This window comes from Globicephala melas, chromosome 2 (assembly GCF_963455315.2).
Source record: "Globicephala melas chromosome 2, mGloMel1.2, whole genome shotgun sequence".
Lineage (NCBI taxonomy): Eukaryota > Metazoa > Chordata > Mammalia > Artiodactyla > Delphinidae > Globicephala > Globicephala melas.
This window is the reverse complement of record NC_083315.2, coordinates 211,754-230,783: the sequence shown is the minus strand read 5'-3', so window position 1 is coordinate 230,783 and position 19,030 is coordinate 211,754. Positions and strand designations below refer to the sequence as shown.

General features: G+C 44.8%; 1 protein-coding gene across 3 annotated transcripts in view; it reads left to right on the top strand.

Annotated features, from left to right (window-relative positions):
* MKX (mohawk homeobox) overlaps window positions 1-19,030 on the top strand; it is a 178,555-nt gene that overhangs the window by 93,735 nt on the left and 65,790 nt on the right. The window contains exon 6 of one of the 3 annotated variants that reach the window (XM_060291592.1): window positions 2,391-4,939. The exons of 1 other annotated variant lie outside the window; for it this stretch is intronic. The gene's annotated coding sequence lies outside the window, so the exon portion shown is untranslated. Of the gene's footprint in view, window positions 1-1,921; window positions 4,940-19,030 lie in introns of those variants that run through there. One more of the 3 variants, XM_060291585.1, reaches the window with a different exon arrangement.

Below are 19,030 nucleotides of genomic sequence, written 5' to 3'. Positions count from 1 at the left end.
TCCCGTGGCTTCCCATCTCACATGAGGAAAAAGCTCGAGTCTTCATCATAAGCTACATGAGCCCCGCAGCCTCTCCGAGGCACCTCGTGCTGCCCTCCCCTCACTCGGCACCCCCAGCCACTCTGGCAGTCACCTTCTTGCCTCACGGCCACCCCTCGTGGTCCCCTCTATTGAAATTCTCCCTTCTCACGTCCTCCAGGTCTTTACTCAAGTGTCTCGAGTATCTCCTCAGCGAGAGCTCCCTGGCCGCCCCGTCTAAAATGTCAACCACCTCCATCCATCCTGGCGTTTCCGAGCCTCATCCCTGCTTCAGTTCTAAGTCTTAGCATTCACCACTAGCTCACTATCTAGTGTGCATCCTCTAGATTGTAAGCAACATGAAAGCAGGATTTGGGGCTCTGTTTGGCTTTATCTCTCTGTAGCTATATCCTTAGCACTTCAACAGTGCCTGGCACCTGGTGCTCAGTAGCTATTTGTTGCATAAATGTAATACATGGCAACTGCCCTTAAGTGGGTGCTTGTGTGTTTGGACCCAGCATGGAACATTTCCACTGTAGCCTGGGTTTTGTGATTCAAAGTAATATCATGCCGGCCAGGTGGTAGGGACCATTCAGCAGTCATTTTGAAAGGAATAATCATTTCCAAACTCCAACTTTCTTCAGAGGCTGCAAGTGAGGGCAAAGATGAGGTGATATTGGTTGTATTCAAGATTCCTATTTTTGAATATATTTTTACCTGTATTGGGATTAGAGGAATCAGTGATGGGCAGCCTGCAGCAGAGAGAAGGCCCGTGAGCAAGAAACAGGAGAACCCTTATGTGAGGCGAAAAGATGGGGCAAGGGCCAGAGAGAAGTGAGAGCAAAGGGCCAGGAGTGATCCAACCTCTGGCTTTGTGGCGTAACCCAGACAGAACTGAAACCCACTTGGCTTGGCTTCAGCACATACATTCTGATTCAAAGAACCACACTCTGCTGAAAAATATAAATGAAATCAGTTCCAAATTTACTTAGGGAGGAATTGCCAAGACGTAGAGAGAACTGCACTTCTAATGCACAGCCAGTCGTGGGGCGTCTCCTCTGTGCCCCTACTCTCAGCACTCACCCCAGAGGTGGCCGTCGCCCAGAAGCCTCTGGTAGCCTCGCCTCGGCCCCCAGCACTGCTCCTCTCCCTCCTCTCTCTGTCCACCCTCCCTTCCAGCTCCAGTTTTCTTTCTCATGAATAATCTCGTCCTTTCCAACGTACACCCCGCGTCCTGGCTCGTCCAGTTGTGTGTCACATCGCCTCAATTCCACATCATGCACTCTGAGCTGACAAAGCTAGATTCTCAAGACAGGCAGGAGGGGTTCTGGAAAGGCTGTGACCACAAAACATTAATAATTTTCTTCCCTGTCACAGTAGAACAAAGTCTCTTTTCCCTCCCTGGATTTCAAGTATCTTAAAATATCTGATTTCAAAAGAAGGGGGAGGAAGAGCCCTTGGAAAGACAGAAATACTGGTGAAAAGAGAAATCCCTCTTGTTGGGGGTTTCAGCCAAGTGAGCTAAAAAGCCAGGTTCTTCTTAACCGTCCATGCCACAAGATGTAAACGAATCTATTTACTCAGCAAAATATTTCCTTATTACATTTTGAGTAATTTCCCATTGAAAACAAACAGTGCATGTCAAGAAGCTCCAAAGTCCCTCAGGCCCTCGAGGCTGGAACGGCCTCATCCCAGTCTCTTTCCTCTTCCTTCAAGGGAGAAAGGCAAGTTTATTTTTACTTTTGTCTTTCTATTTTGACTTACCAAGCGCCACTACTCAACTGAGCTTTGAAAAAGACAGACAAAAGCAGCGACCACCTTAGTTTAGAGTGACTACAGAACATTTGAGCTGAGAGGGGCTTCGCTGGCAACTCATTTGATCTTCTTTGTTTTCTTTGCTCAGGTAGCTGGGAACAGTCACGGTTACCAACTTTGACACAGCGTGCCCAGCTTTCGCCAACTCTTCATTAATAAACCGCTGAAAAAGAAATAAAATCACTTTCCTTTCCTTTTTCTAATGATTACCAACACAATTCATGGGACAATCTACTCTTTCTCTACTGATGTAAAATGCCACTTTTGTCATCTGCGGAGTCTCATAATTTAATTCTACTCTGTTATACTGAACTGTCCTTTCTGGCAGCAGAGCCTTACTCTTTTAATTCCTGTAAATTTATGATTAATTTTAATAGCTTACATGATAAGTAAGGTATTATCTTTTATATTTATTATTCCAGGTGAAATTTAGGATCATCTGACTGATTTTGTTAAAAACGATTAGGATTTATGTACTAAAATAGGGAGCATTTAACATAATTACAATTTGTTAAAAAATATTTCTCTTTAAAAATTTTGCTGTTTTCTGCATATAGATATAATCCAGGCGTCACGTGCCCTCCACACGTTGTTAAACATTCAGATTGAACTGTCTTAAACCTTCCCCCAAATGGAGTGGAACCCAGAGTCGGTGGACCCTCGAGGACAGGTTGGGCTATTGGTTAAAAGCTCTCCAGGTGATGTGCAAAATCTTCAGAACCGATAGCCTGCGCTCCTCTGCTGACTGGATGACTCAGTTGGGTCCTGCTGAAGGCCAGTTGCTTGGGCTTCGAGAACACAGGGATCTTGCAAGGAAGGGTGAGAGCAGTCTTTTCATTTGGGCTGGGCAGTTTCCTCAGAGAGGAATCAACTAACCTTCTGCCAGATGGTTCAGGCTGGCTGTTAGTTTTCTGAGACCCAAGTGGAGGAAAGGGGCCAAGGTCTCACCACTGAGGACGTCAACTTTCATCTGATCCTCTGTTTTCAGCATGGCCCCTCACTCTCACTTCTCTGCGGTGTGGGGTATCCCCAAGTTTGGAACCTGTCAGATGGACCGTCTCCAAAGAGAAAACTTTCAGACTTCTACTGAAAATGGGGAGAAGCGGTGACGTGACAGTGTGAGGTCAGGGAAAGGATCCAGGAGTCTATCTGCTCAACATAAGGACTTTTAACCAGTCTTCCTGATCTCAGCCACTTGCTATACTCTTGTCTTCCTGAGCTTTTCTGGAGCCATGTGTGGAAACTCTCTCACTTCCTGTTGGTTTCTCTGCCCTATAGGCTTAGATTTCAACTTTCTCTCTACTTTGTTAAGTCAGTCACCACTTTCCTGCTTCCAAAATGTTGATATATATATTGTCTTCTATCCTTTACTTCTTGTCCTTGTGGATTTAAACCTTTCGAATATTCTTTTACAGTCATTGCAGGGGGATTTCAAGAGAGAGCGGAACCCGTGCTTTCAATACACCATGTTTCCGTCATGTATTTTTAAAACTTTTCCTATCATTTTTTTTGAGATGTGTCTTTTTAAAACGGCATATAGTTGCATTTTTAAACTCATTTTGAGTCTGTTATTCTTTCTTTTTTTTTTTTTTGAGGTATGATTTACATAAACAGCTGAAGGCTGGCACTCCCAGCGGCTGGAGCAAAAAATCCTTCCCTGAAGGGGGTCTGGGCAGTACCTCCTCGTGTCTGCCATATCCTCCTTGTCAGTAACTCCCAAGGAAAACATCATTCTCACTTCTATTACCATAGATTAGTTGTGCTTAATTTTTAATTTCATTTAAATGGAATCACAGGGCGTGTACTCTTTTCATTCTCGTTTATTTTGTTCAACAATATGTCTGTGAGATTCATCATCTTGCTACATGTAGCAAAAGTCAGTCTTTTTCATTGCTATATAGTATTCAATTTAAAACCCATACTACAATTTCTTTATTGACTCTTTCATTAACGGAAGTTTGGGTTGTTTCCATTATGGCTATTATTAAAAATGTTACTATTAACATTCTTATACATGTCTATTTCATGTCTTATATACATCCTATTATAGAGGACATAAAAACTAAATGCTCTTGGCATGTATCCCAAGAGCAGAATTGTTGGATCATGGGATATACCCATGTTTACCTTTAACAGATATTGCTAAATAGTTTTCTTAAGCGGTATGTACTGTCAGTTTGTTGATTGCATTTCCATTATATCTTTGCTATCTATGTCATTGATTTGTGCTTCAGCTTTATTTTTCCTTCCATATACTTAGGATTTAATTTGCTTTTTATTTTGTAATTTCCTAAGATGGAGACTTCAATCATTGATTTCCAACCTTCCTTTTTCTAATATATTCATTTAAAACTAGAAATTTCTCTTTGGTCAGAAACTGCATTCCACAAGTTTTGATATGCCAAATTTTTATTATTATTGAGATCAGAACGTCTCATAACTATTACTGTGATTTCTTTTTTGGTACATGTGTTATTGAAGTTGGAGGTTTTCTACTTATGTTTCTGTTATTGATTTCAAGTTTAATTCTACTGTGGTCAAAGAGCATTTCCTCTATGTTCTCAGTCCTTTGAAATTTTCTGACTTACTCTATGATCCAGCATATGGTCTATTTTGGTAAATGTTCCACATAAACTTGAAAAGAATGTGTTTTGCAGTTGTTGGGTGTGATGCTCTATACAGTATTTGTCAATTGGGTTCAGATCTTCCATGTTTTTATTAGTTTTTTCTCTATGTATTACTATCAATTATGATCAGTTACTGAGAATGATGTATTAAAGTCTCCAAACTATAATTGTGGATTATCAATTTCTGCTTTTAGTTCTATCAACTTTTGCTTGATATCTTTTATAACTATTAGGTATATACAGGCTTTAAATTATTATGCCTTCTTGATGAATTGGCTCTTTTATCATGGATGTCCGTCTGTCCTTATTAACATTTCTTACCTCAAATCCCATTGTTTGCTATTAATAGAACTACATCTATTCATATAGTGTTAGTGAATCGTTAGTGTTTTGTATGAAATACAAAACATTAGTGTTTGTATGGAATCTGGTTGTGGTTAGGGTTTGTATGGAATCTCTCTTTTGTCTTCCTATTTTTCCATCTTCCTGTGTCCTTACAAATAAAGTCTCTTGTAAACAGTCTTCTATTTAAAATGTGTCTCTTGTAAACAACACATAGCTTCTTTTTTAAAAACCAAATTGGAAAATGAGTTCAGCAAAAAATATAGCTGGTAATTGCCAGATGACCTCAGAACTGGAATTCCAATTCATGTAGTTCTGCTTCCACAACTGTCCTTTGTCTTTGAATACATAATTTTGGAAAATCTCAGGATTTTTCTAGTTAATGTAGTGAGAACATTGGGTGGCTATGACCTACTCTATTCTGCCATAAACTGCAAGTCCTGAGTCTTTGTCATTTAGTAGCAAGTTTAACTACTCACATAACTATTTTACTTGCTCTGACTTCTTATATCTTATTTCATGCTTTGTGGCTATTTTTCATTTTACTTTTTGATAGATTTATCTTTTTAACTCTAATACTGTAGACACTGTGTATACAGATATCACACGACTTCTTGATATTTGAAAACAGTACAAAACCATTGACCCTTGCTACCACATTCAATGAGAAATCTAACATCCTCTCCACGATTTGGGCACGTTTATAGGCACTTACATTTTCATGACAAATTTTGCTTCTGATTGTCTGTGTCTTCCACATTCGACATGTCTTGAGCACTTTCCTTGGCTGTGCAATACCCACCGCTTTGTCCTGGCCCAGATGTTTCTCTATTCCCTTTCGCTTTATTCCCCCCATCAACCTCTCCACCCCTCCAAACTTTATACTAAACTTTTAATTACTTCCAAACCTTCTGCAAAGCTTTTACTGAAGACTTGAGGTGATGAAGGGATGACCAAACTTCTTGGGTCATCCTGACATTATAGATTCCTTACGAACCACCTTCCCCCACAGGGGACTGTTCCGTCACCATGTAAAGCTGACACTGGACATTTACTTTTGCATAGGTGATATTTGAGCTCTCCACCCCTAGCCAAGCCTACCCACATGTGTAGATCCCAAAACTCATTAACATGCCAGAAAAAGGACGTGCATTTTATGGATCTCATGCTCACCAGCACCCAAATATTTGCCTGTGATTTTAAGTTTCAGCCTTTGCCCCAAATTGTCATTCTATGTGGAAAGGACCAATGGAAAGGCTTATTTTTCCCTTTGACATGACTTACACTATAATTTTTTTTTTTACCTCTCTCTATTCCTATGTTTGTTCTATAGGAGGTTGCCTTTCAATAATATTTGAGCCAAAATTCTTGGTCACATCAAGCAAAAAGAAATCACATCTGGGCTTCCCTGGTGGCGCAGTGGTTGAGAGTCCGCCTGCCAATGCAGGGGACGTGGGTTCGTGCCCAGGTCCGGGAGGATCCCACATGCCGCGGAGCGGCTGGGCCCGTGAGCCATGGCCTCTGAGCCTGCGCGTCTGGAGCCTGTGCTCCACAACGGGAGACACCATAATAGTGAGAGGCCCGCGTAACGCAAAAAAAGAAAAAAAAAAAAAGAAATCACATCTACTCATTGCCCCTCCCTCATGTAAAATAAGACACTTAATAGCCTTTTATGTCATATGCCCTAGGTCCAAACTGCTTTTGAAATAATCTAAGCTTTTTGATCCAAATTACTAGTTTTTTTACATTATATATATTACCTTTCAAGTAACTTTTATTAATCTGCCCAGGAGTTGCTGTCTAAAAATATTAGGATCAACTCTCCCTCCATTCACTGCTCTTTTCTGTCATACTTGCTTTTGTAGAAACCACGTAAACACTGATGCAGATTTCTCTTTTATATATTTATTTGGTTATTTCAATGGGAATTTGGAAGGGAGGGAAAATTATCAATTCCTGCATGCTTAAATGCAGGGGAGGTTATCTGCATCTTGAACTAGAAATCCATTTGTTTACTTTTACTGAAGCAAGGTCTCCTACTAAAACTCATTCCTTAGATGATATCATGTCCAATTTTTAAAGTTATATTCACACTCCCTTCCCCAATCCTACATAATCCTTCAATTTTCTCCTTCCACAATGACCCTTCCCTTACACTTTTAGGCCACCATCCTGATACTTGCCTAGTAAGAGTTTATTCAAAGAATACAAATTAATTTTCATATTCACCCCAGTCTGTTTTTATTTTAAAATGCCTACTGCATTTTTACTGCATAACACAGACGTTATTTCTAAAATTCTGTTTAAAATTGATTTTTCTTGGTAGATTAAATGCACTAGCAGAGCTGTTATTTAAAGAAAGATTTCGGTGAATCATTTTGCAAAGTAAAGAATTTTTATGCAATATGAATAAACTCCTATCCCAACTTATTTCCACTCCTCTTCCCACTAACAACAATAACAACAAAAAAATCTGTTTTGTGAATTTGGAATGCTGAATAGTAAATAGGGTTTACCATATTTCATTTAAAAACCAAATACAAACATCTACAGACTCCGCACTGAGGCTCTCTCATACCCGTATAAATAATTATGCATCCTCTTTATTTGAGAATGTGCTATTTGACTGCTTTCACTTTCTCTTTTTTCTTCTCCCCCCACCCACACTGTGCAGATGCTTAATGGGAACTGAGAGACAAGAAAGATTAGAGAGAAATAATGTTTTTCTTTGTAAACGTTAAAAAACTCTTAATTTTTCTTCCTGGGCTCAAAGCTCCTTCAGCTTTCTTCTGTCATTATTATTGGCCTTCAGAGATAAAACAAATGTGCTAGATAGCGTGGACCCACTGGCGGATTTTTGTGTTTGCTGCTTTCTCAGGCAACGAAGCCGGCAGCCTAGGGTAATCAATTCATTTGCTCGAGTTTAACTTTTTGGCAAAAACCACCACTCCAACATGAATGTCCATTCCCATTTCAGGAATTTCTTTGCATGGGACCTTTCCCAGCACTGCACTCTTGATGAGTTAGTAATGATGACTGTAATGGGGACGAAGGTTCCAAAAATGAGAAAAGCTTGCAGTGAAAGATAAGCTCTTGCAGTTGTCCAAGAAACACAATAAAGTGCTGTTACCGAGTGGCGGTGCTCACTAACGGACCTGCTTCTGATGATTAAGGGAGAGAGCTCAGTGGGCTTCATGCTGAAGTAATTAGCAGAATTTCTGATTATATTCTGACAAGTTCAATACAGAGTTGTCTGGTTAGTTTCTACAGTCGCAACACACATGGAGAACACATGTGGCACGGACTGGAGTTCCTGCTACTTTAGGGGCATTGATAAAATATTTTTAAAAATGTAATTCACAAGCCTGTAACATTCCTCAACCTTACGGGATGTGAACCTACCTCCCGGTCAAAGGGCAAAGTCTTTGCCAAGCACCCCAGTGCTACCCAGCTGTCTGTACCACCCCAAAGCAGCACCACCCTGCCCCGGCCCCGACCTTGGCCTCAACCCAGGCCACTGCTGGGACCTGGCGCAGCACAGGAAAGCTTTGCATTCCAGAGACGGAAAACACCAAGCTGGGCCTGCTCTCATTCTCTTCCCTTCCAGCTCTTCCAAGGCTTCTGTGCTCCTGGAACCCGAGGACCAGGCTGCCAGCAGAATGCAGTGTTAAATCGTAGAAGGCAATATATAAATGACCAATGAACACAGAGTAAACACAAACACCAAGTCCTTGTGATTCCTCTTCTGAATTCATCTGTCATCACGATCAATCTCTTAACCCTGGCCACCATCACCTCTACCTTGGATGAAGGCAGTAATCTCCTAAAATATCATTCTTTTCTCCAAAACGTTCTTCTACTGCGGCCAAAGTCATATTTCTACAATGCAAATGTGATTGTGTTTCTTCCCTCCTCAAAGGCCTTCACCGCCTCCTTGGGCCTTCAAGATTGAATTCAAATTCTTTGGCATGGCTTGAATGAGGTGACTGTATCATTTTGGGGTCCAAACCAATCATTACTGAGAGTGAAGGAGGGGAGAGGGTGGCTGTTATGCTGGGATAGCAGGTGTAAGTGGAGACTACCCCAGGGCACATGGGGACATCTGGTCACCCAGAGCACAAGGGATCTTCATGAGCTGATCCCAGCTAATCTCTCCTCCCTCACTCCACTCTTTTCCCATTTTTGCACATGCTGTTCTCACTGCGTTGAATTCTGTTCTCCTTACCACCTACCCCTTCACCTGGTGGTCCTCCAGGACCCTGCTGAGGCTCTTCTTCTAGGAAGCCTTCCTCAAACTTTGAAGACCAAGCGCTCCCTTTTGGGTACTTCTCTTCCCCTGTGCTAACTACAGCCTTAGCAGAGACCACACCCTATTGTTTCCTTGTCTTTCTCCCCCTGTTGATTGCTAAGCTCCTTGAGAGCAGAGATCCTGGTATTGGTTGGCTCTCGATAGGTATGGACTGAGTGTTTGTGTCCTCCCAAAATTCCTATCCTGAAATCCTAATCCCCAAGTAGATAGTATTAGGAGGTGGGGCCTTTGGGAAGTGATTAGGCTGTGAGAGTGGATCCCTCATGAATGGGATTAGTGCCCACATAATAGGGACCTCTTTCACTCCTTCCATCATGTGAGGAAAGAGAGAAGACCAAGAATCAAGGTCCTCACCAGACACCAAATCTGCTGGTGCCTTGATGGTGGACTTCCAGCCTCCAGAACTGTGAGAAACGAATTTCTGTTGTTTACAAGACACCTAGTCTTTGACGTTCTGCTACAGCAGGCTAAGGCACCACATAAAACTCCAGGGGCCGCTGCAGTTGAGGAGCTAGCAGTCTGCAGAGATTCGGGGCCACGGTGTTCGCGCTGTACTCCGGGCAGCGCTGGGAGCCTGAGGAAGGCTGGGTACACAGCACATCCCTGGCTTCAACTCACTCTGCCCTGAAGTTCTGGCACAAAATAAACCATTATCGTCTTTAGGGACTGACAAGAAAACTAATTTAGGATATAATGATGAGAGGAAGAGAGCAGCGCCTGGCAGGGAGCTGAGTGAGGCTTCTGGGTGCTGATCACACAGACATGTTCAGCATGAGAAGGGGCACTGACCTGAGGGACACACTTCCCTGCACACACCTTATAAGAAGTTCTCAAGTAGGATGAATACTTTCTAAATCCCGTCTCCAAAGGGGATCCCTCGGGAATCTTAGGACGTCGACTCTAGCAAGTCCCGCCTCCATGCTGCCCCCTAGCCACGGCTCGGCTCTGCAAAGCCTTCCGTGGGCTTAAAGGGATCTGACCACCGCCGCAGCATTATGGCTTGGCGACCGAGCGCCACAGCCCAGCAAATCGAAAGGAACCGCTTGCTAATTGCCTGGGTGCACGTTCAACGTGTCTAAGGTATGCTTTCATTTTTGTTAATGGCGCATGTGTTTCCAATGAACATTCCAAATGTGTGTTCGAGCCCTCCGCCCTTTGGGGGATGTTCACAAACAGCCTCCAGTATACCCTGCGTATGTGCGTGCTCACATTCCAGTTGAAACACACACTGGCCAGACATGCATGTTTATGGCTGCGCCTCTGTCTTCAGCCTCCCCGCCCCCCTCCTCTCCCAGTCCCCTGCCCCCGATTTCCATTTTTGCTTTCCTGGAAGCAGACTTGTCCAGGAACGCCTGGGATTTTCACTGGCCCGTCCCCGTGGTTCTAATATGACCCGGGCTGCCGACATCCAGTGGCTGCCTGGCTTCATCACAGACGTATATTCTGCCTGGTTATGCTGGACCCTGTCCCTCCTAAAGGGAGCCCTGCCCAGAGCTGCCCAAGTGACCCCAGCCAGAGGGAAGGGTCACAGCCGCTGCCCCGTGGTGAGCAGAGGCCCTGCGGTGCCTGGACCGCTCTGCTCGGGCTTCGAGGGGCGAGGCAAGGGCCCGACCACCCAGGGCAGCCGAGCAGCCTCACGCCCTGCGAGCCCGTCCCCGCCCCTTCCTCCACCGTAGAGGCCTAACCGGCACTCATTTCCTGACAGAAAGCTCAACTTGAACTGTGAAACAGAAGCCATTTTAAAAGAAACCGACTCCGCGTTTTATTATTTTTCCAGACAAAACAGGTTCCGCCTTGGCCGGGCCTCGGAGCCGCGCGGGACGCGCCTCCGCCCATCCCCCCCGCCGTTCGGGGGCGCGTGGGCCACGAGGGGCTTTATTTCAGAGGAAATCCTTCCCTTTGAATCCGAGACTGAGGGAGGGAGGGAGAGACTATAAGAAGGAAAAAAGGTTGGTTTTAATATGTGAAGCTGGTGCCCCTGGGGGAAACTTTAATTCTTGTCAAATGTTTCGGGAGAACGCAAAAGGGAAACTTGCCACGTTTGCACATGCCTCTCACGGCTCTCCAGCTCCGAGTCTCTGTGCAAAGCCTCTCGCATCCAAGGAGATGCTAGAGGGAAGGAGCCCCCCCCACCCCCCGATGGCCTGGGAAAGGGGAATGAAGGGATGCCCAGCAAGGGACAAAGCGGCTGTGCAGCCGCAGTCAGCACCACGTGCCTGGGGGGGTCTCAGCGGGAGGCGACCGAGGCAGGAGCAAGGCGAGGAGCGGGGCTGGGGGGCGTTCAGGGGCGAAGCAGCCCCTTCGCAAGATGGACAAGGCTGAGAAAACGCCTCTCATCCACCTGCCCTTCTTCACAGCCTCTGCAGGTCTAGGGGGTCTGCGTGTCAGGAGACCCTGGAGCGCCAGAAAAGGGTGTTAGAAGACAGGGCCCTCCACTGATCCCGAGGGGCCATGTAAGTGGAGCCATGGTTAGAGTCGCCAAAAACCCATTTCCCAGGCCTAGTTTCTGAAATCCAACGCCCTTGGGACGAAACAGTCAGGATTCTAATTCTAACTGGTTACTCTGGGGGCACTTCTGGGCATAGCTGGGGTTTTGGAGAGGAAGGGGAGACGGTGGGGAGAGCAGGCAACTCCAGAGATGAGATGGGCACCCTGCAGACATTTCTCCTGCAAAAATAAAATCACCCTGCAGGTTGGTCAATATTCTGCAGATAAACAAAGGCTGTGACAGCCCCAGAGTTTAAACTGAGATGGACTGTGAAATGAGATCTTATTAGATCCCCTGCCCAAGACACACATGGAGCCTTCAGCCTCGGGGGACTTCAGAAGCGTTTGGGGGCACAGGACTCTGGGCATGGTCCCCAGGGACGGCTGGCTTCTCTTGGGCTCTCAGGTCCATTCAGGTGATCTCTACCACCTCCCACATCATTGCCCTGACCTCTGGAACGAGGTAAGATCTTGTCCCTCCCATAACTTCCTTCTCACAATGTCATTTTTCTGTGTTTGAAACCCGTCTTCCTAGTTGGACTGGTGACTTTCCAGGGGCAGAGCTCTGCTGTGTTGCTCACCTCTGAATCCCCAGTGCCTACCTTAGGCTGGCACACGGCAGAAACTTAACAGCTCTTTGCTGAGTGAATGAATGAATGAATGAACCCTCTCGCTTGCTGCTAGTGAAGGAGAGTGCTGGGAAGGGAGATGCGAAAAAAGAAGAGGTGGAGGTTTTTAAACCCCTAACTGGCCTAATTTGGTTTAGCGCAGTTTAGGAAAGAGCTTGGAAGGCATAAATCCCTTGGGGCCATCCCCAATACTGCCTAAGAGAAGCATGGCCTGGGGACCCATGGGGGTTCCCACTGCGCAACAGGAGCACCTGTCTGCCATGCTGGGGGCAGGCTTTGGGGAGCTGGTTGCACAGCGCGAGTTGCCAGACACACAAACAAGCAGATTGTGAGGAGAAGGCCAGCTTTATAGAACAAGCAGCAGCTCCCGGGGGATGTGACGACGCCAGTCCCTGGTGTGAGCACACATTCCCCGGCCCCATTCTTTTGGGTTGAGGCACAGAGGGCTGCCATTAAAATACAGGTGTTAGCTTGGAGGACACGCTAACAGGAATTTAGGAAACGAGTTAGGTAAGTTCTTTCATGGTCCATGAAAAGCATCTTGGTACTTAGAACAAGGAAGGAAATGGATCCAAAAGGGAAACGAAGAAGAATGCCAGCAGCAAAGGCAGCAAAGCAAATAGGTTCCTGAGAACGTTATTTATAAAAGAAAGCTTCTACCCACATGGCTGACACAGGTTCCTATTCTAGGTTTAGTTCCAGTGTTTACAGCGTCTCCAGGCTGATAGGTGCGGAAACTGTAGTGGACATGCTATGCAATGATTTCAGCAAAACGTGTGACAGAACATCCAACAATATTTTTATAGAAAGTGTGGTGAAGCACGCGCTGGATGATAAGAAGTTTAGCTGGATCTGAAATGGATAAATTACTGGATCTGAAGCGTGATTAACAGCCTGATAACATCTAGAGAGCTGTTTCTAGACTTTAACTTTTTAATCAGTCATTTTTATGGGGAAAATATCAATGTTCCAAGTGAAAAACATCAAGAGAGAGAGCTGGTATTATAGACAGACTCATGATTCAAAATGCCATCAACAATCTCAAATATTGGCTACAATTGATGGAATGAACCTTAACACAGAAGGAAGATGGATAATGTCTTATATTTACTCTCCAAAATAAATCACAGAAAAACAGGATGGAGGAGACTCAGGTTGGCATGAGCTCATAAGAAAAAAATCAGAGGGCTAAGAACAACTAGAATGTAAATGGAGGAGAACGAGAAAAAAACAAGAGAAATGACTGAAGAAATAGGATGTGCTACCTGGAAAAGAAAGTTTGGGGACGTGTGAGTGTTCTCTTCAAATATTTAAAGGACAGTCTATCAAGAAGAGGAGGGGGTTGCAGAAAGAAATCAGGGTGACAGACTTGTTCAACAAGAGAACGGAGAACCTCCGAGGAACTGGTGAGGCTGCCTTGTGAAGCAGTGAGCTAAGCTCCCTGTGCTGCAAGACCACACCAGATCCAGCGCTTCTGCTGACAGACATCTTTGCAGCCAGAGATCTTGCAGTGGATGGTAAATCAAACTGGATGATTCCTCGGGTCTCCTCTCTTGCACAGCCTCTGATTCTAGGAGCACCGAGGAAGCCTTTATTTACAGCACTGAATTATACACAAGTACCAAGCACTACAACAGACCCTCTTGATAAGAATGCACATCCTAGGAAATAGGGAATAGAGAACAAAGCACTAAAACAAAGCCCAAGTGGACAGGAGGTTTTGTGCATGTAGTTTGGGGGTGGGTGTTCCAACCTGTGGACAAGGATGGGTTTGAAATAAAAGACAGCAAAGGTGGAGGTTCCATAGCCCACAGTGGGAACTGTTCAGTGGAAAGGTGGTCGAGCATCTTAAAAGTTCCTCTCAGACTTTTGATTGTGGGTCACTTTTTTTTTTTTTTTAATCCCTTTCCCTGCCTCTTGGCGAGGACACATATCGTTAGGTCGCTGAGTTTTCCTTGTGAATCACTCACAGAACAAGCAGTCGCTCTGCCATGTCGTAAAATATTTTTCCACTTAAGGACACAAAAGAATTTGTTGTGAACACAGAGAACCCTGACATGCTGTCCTCTCGCCAGCAGTCCCAGAAATTGTCTGCAAGGAGAGTCTGAGGAAGGAGGAGAGAAAGGGCTGTCTCCAGACTCGCAACGCACAGGGCTCCCCCAGGCAGGTCTTATTCAATCCGTCTGGCTGGTCTCATGAAACATTCTATTCTGTACCTTCTGGGCTGTTGCAGATGCAGAGTAGAGATTTATAACAACAGTTGTTCAATCCAGCCCAACTGGCTTGGCACAGGGAGGAGCTATGTTTTTCAGAACAGCTTTTCGACATTCCTACATGAGTTGAGATGCATGAAAATTTCAGTTTTGAAACAACCAGATGTTTTTGTCAGGAAAGAAATAGATGACCTCAAGGAGGCCGGGAGGATAAACTCAGGGCTCGGGGAAGAAAATGGTACCGCGGGGAGCTCATGTCTTTCTCATAGCCCCTACCAGCCACACCATGATTACCTACTTGTGCCAAAGCCAGACCCCACTCAGCATTTTCCTTCCCACTGGGGCTGCAGTGCTAGGAGTTAAAGACACAGCCCACCATGTTCCACCGCAGACACCGGGAGTGGGTGGGTCCACGGCTGGGAGCACACCTCTCAAGGCGGAACTAGCCCACGTGAAGCAGATACACAGTGAGCTGCAGACGGTAGCAGAAACAGCACCAAGCTTGAAAGAGGGGCTCTGGGTTCTCAGCCACTGATCTGGTCATTTCCTGGAGCTCCAGCCTCATCTTCTGTCAAACGAGGGGCTGGGAACAGAGAAGCCCTAGAGCCTTTTGCAGCCCAGTTGATTCAGGAAATCTCCGAGTCCTCTCTTCCTTACAAACAGATGATACACTGAGATTGATTGTGAGGAAATAACTTCTCTATTACCAGTCACCAGCTAAAAGATAGAAAGGGTTTTATCTCAGTAAAGATGGCATTTCCTAATTTGAAAAGCAAATCACTTCAGTACATTCATGAATTGCACCTATATTATAGTGACCACAGTCACAGACTTTTCAAAATTGTCTGGATTTCAAATATTCTCACCTGCTATCTCACCATGAGTTCCGATTTTCTGTTAAGAAACCGTGGTCAGGGACTTATAAATACTGGTGGGGAAATGGAGAAAGGAAGAAAGGCACAGAGTTCATATTTCATGTGACTCTTTTTATCCCGCACGTGGGGTTTTCTTGTTACTTCTTCACATCCTTTCTGGTAAGTCCTTTTTTGGGTTCTCGAGCAAGAGAAGCCCAGGAGTGAAACACCTCTGCCTCCCTGGTCTCCAGGAGCTCCGAGTCCTCGGTGTGTCTAAGACATTGGGCTACACCAGGTGTCTGTCTGCTGCTACGGTCAAGAGCTAAGCCCTCTGGGCACTTTAACTGGTGCTCCTCGGTGGTCTGCCACCTGCTACTAGTTCCACTCTTGTTATCTCTCTCCTCTGTTTTTAGAAAACCCTGCTTGGTCACGGGGAGGCCTTGACCCGGCCAGAGAGCTCTGAGGGTACTTGTCTTCCTCTGTGTTCACCACACATCCACCCCCAACGCTGCCCTTTGCCCGATGAGCCCCAGCTCCCCGGGCAGCTCCCCTTGCTTTCCGGGTGCTACCAGCACCTGGGTGACTGGTCTAGCGCTGCTCTCGTCAAGCTACTCCCTCTCCTATAGCCGTGCCAGCACGCCTCTCTCTTCTTCGGAGAGAGCTGGGAGAAACCATCACAAACGTGTTCAAAATTACACATCCCCACTCTCCTTGACAGAGAAGCTTTGCAAACCTCATTACGAGAGCTGGAGAAAATACCACGGGACATTTCTGGGTTCATGGTTATTATTTTGCATGTGTTGCTGAGCTAATAGAGTGTGACCTTGGACATCCGTGATCCAAGGGAAGATGGTCGCCCATGTCCAGAGGCTATCCTACCAGCGCAGCAGAGATGGCTACCATTTTGGCTACTCACCCCCATTCACTCTACTTGCAGACTTCTTGAAAGGCAGGAGAGCCAAGGAGACAAAGATAAAGCGGAAAGGAATACATGGGGGCGGGTTTGGGAATGAGTCCTCTCACTTCCCTCCTCTTTGTCCCCCTCCCTCCTTGCTTTTCAGATGGTGGATGGACTGATTAGGATTATATTATTATTTTTCAGTTTTTCTCTGACTCTGTGAAACTGAGCTCTACCAGAGCTGGACTTAGACTTGTAAATACTCTTCTAGAGAAGCCCTGCTAAGTCGAAGCAGCCTGTTCAGTTCACTTTTCTCCTCTGGTTACCACCGATGACCTCCAGACATCTCAGTTTTACATAATTCTCCAGCAAGTAAAGCCACCTCTCCATTGCCTCTGTTGGAAAGAACGTCATGCTTGACCTGCTCTCTTGCTGGTGTGTGAGCCTGACAATGTGCGAATCAGCCCAGCTCAGATAAGGAAAACTCCAGATACAGACCTCATGGTTTTATATCTTCTCCAGAAGATCTGAGTGCCTGGTGAATGTATTGCTAAACAGACACATTAGAAGTGAAGTTCTCTACCACTTCATTGAAACCAATCTTTTGCTATAAAAACAATGGATTTGCATCAAGCAAAATGTGAAAAAACACCATCTGACCTCAGGCCATGTAAATAACTTCAACAAGCAAAAGCTAAACCATACTGAGCCCATCTAACAAGAAACATATATTGAGAAATCTAGCATGTGGGAGAACTTCAGCAGATTTTTGAAAATCCAGCAAAAATGGGAACTGAACAGCTCAGATACACCTGATTTCCAGTGTCTTATACATTCCGGAAGCAAAGAATGGAAGGCTTATGGAATGCAATGAAAGTAACTTCACCTTGAGCCAAGAGTTTAGAGAACCAGTGCCATCCCTTTTCTCCTACCCTCCCGCTCCCTCAGTTCTTGAATTGAGGTACCATTGTTAACAAGCCAGCCATCCGCTACAAGATGAACACCACAGTTGTCTTTCCATTCATTCCCTGAAGAAACTGGAAGAGAAAAAATATATTCTTATCCTATTGGATAAAAATATCTCTTGATAAATAAGTGCTGGATTCTTAACAGGACATTGTACAACCAACACCAAAAGTATTCTTTCTTCTGCAAAACTTTAAGCACAATTTCAGGTCAAAGAGTTAAGAAACAATTTCCAAAAAACAATTCGGAAACTACATCCATCTGTCTAAAAAGACCTCGTTTCCAAAACCCTGTTGTTAAGCTTTTTGTTTCCCTGAAAATGTTTTTCTTTTCATCTCAACTTTTACCTAAAGCAAGGACCAAGATTTACTTACAGGAATAGCTCAGAAAATTTTTTTATCCCACAGTCCTTTTTCTTCTTGATTTCTAAGCATTGCTACCCACAAAGCAGGATCTTTCTGTCTGTGATAATTACTGCGTGCAAAGTTCTGATCCTTTTATGTGAAAATGTGTGTTTTTTAGATTAACATCAACTTTACATTCAGTCAATTGTTCAGAGTTCGAAGGCTTTAAACAGTCATCTTCATCCTTCCATTGCTGCCATGGAGACGTAAGCACCTAGCATGCAACCCCATGTCTCCTAAAAGGGACATTTGCTCTTTGTATTTAAGAGGTACATGGGGCACTGGGTGTCCTGAGAGTTTGGAACCATCTGGTACATGGCACAGAGCACATTCCAGATGGTGGACTCTAGCACGCCGTCCTCCGTCCAACTGGAGGGTGGCAGTTGGCTAATGAGGAACTCATGTATCAGTCTAGCAGCTGGAACTTGAACTCTTGGTCCAGAGAAGTAGTGTTTTCTAACTGGCCATAACTGAAGTCTCTCTATGATTCAGGGCAGTAAGTCCTTTTCTTGAAATGTACAAGTAATCAAGGCATGGAGGTGTTAAGAACAAGACAGCAGCCCCAAATGGAGCCACTTATGCTACACCCCACATCACCCCCACTGAGACTTATTTACAGTTCTAGCCTCTCCCAGAAATGGAATGTGAAACCAGTCCAATCAGGTTTCACCTGGTCAGCGCTAGGCCTGATCGACCCCTGCCATCCCCTAAAGGAAAGTGACCTTTCCACAATGAACCCACTTTTCTGCCTCCCTGTTTCCACTCCCTTCTCCTTTCATTTCACTTTGAATGTATTGATATTTGCCAAACAGAAACAGACTCACAGGCACAGAAAACAAACTTGAGGTTACCAAAGGAGAAGGGAAGTGGGGAGGGACACATTAGTGGCATGGGGTTAAGAGAGACAAACTACTATGTATAAATAGATAGGCAGCTAAGATATACTGTACAGCACAGGGAAATATACCCATTACCTTGTAATAACCTATAGTGGAATATAATCTGCAAAAATACTGAATCACTGTGCTGTACACCTGAAACTAACACAATATTGTAAATCAATTATACTTCGATTAAAAAAGAAAAGTCTTTCATTTCTCTCTGCTAGCTTGGATGCCGCCCGATTCACTGAATCAAGCCAGTAAGATCTTGAAAACTTATTCCGTTGAGTTCTGTTTTCCAAGAGAGGACAGGGTTGGGTCACCTCAGGGCTTCATTCACTTTGAGGCTGAGACAGCTAAAAAGAACCACCGCACAGAAGCAGAGCCCTAAGAACGGGGTCAGGAACAACTGCTCTTCCCAGGTGAGAACATGTAAAACCTCAAGCAGCTCTTAAACCTTTAGGCCGTACTTAGCTTTGTTTCAGTGCGCTCGGCTCTGGGCAAGGTAAGAGGGGCAGAGGAACTGACCGAGCTTCCGAAGGCTCCAGCCGCCACCATTTTCAGAAGCTGATTTAAATAAAGCGGAA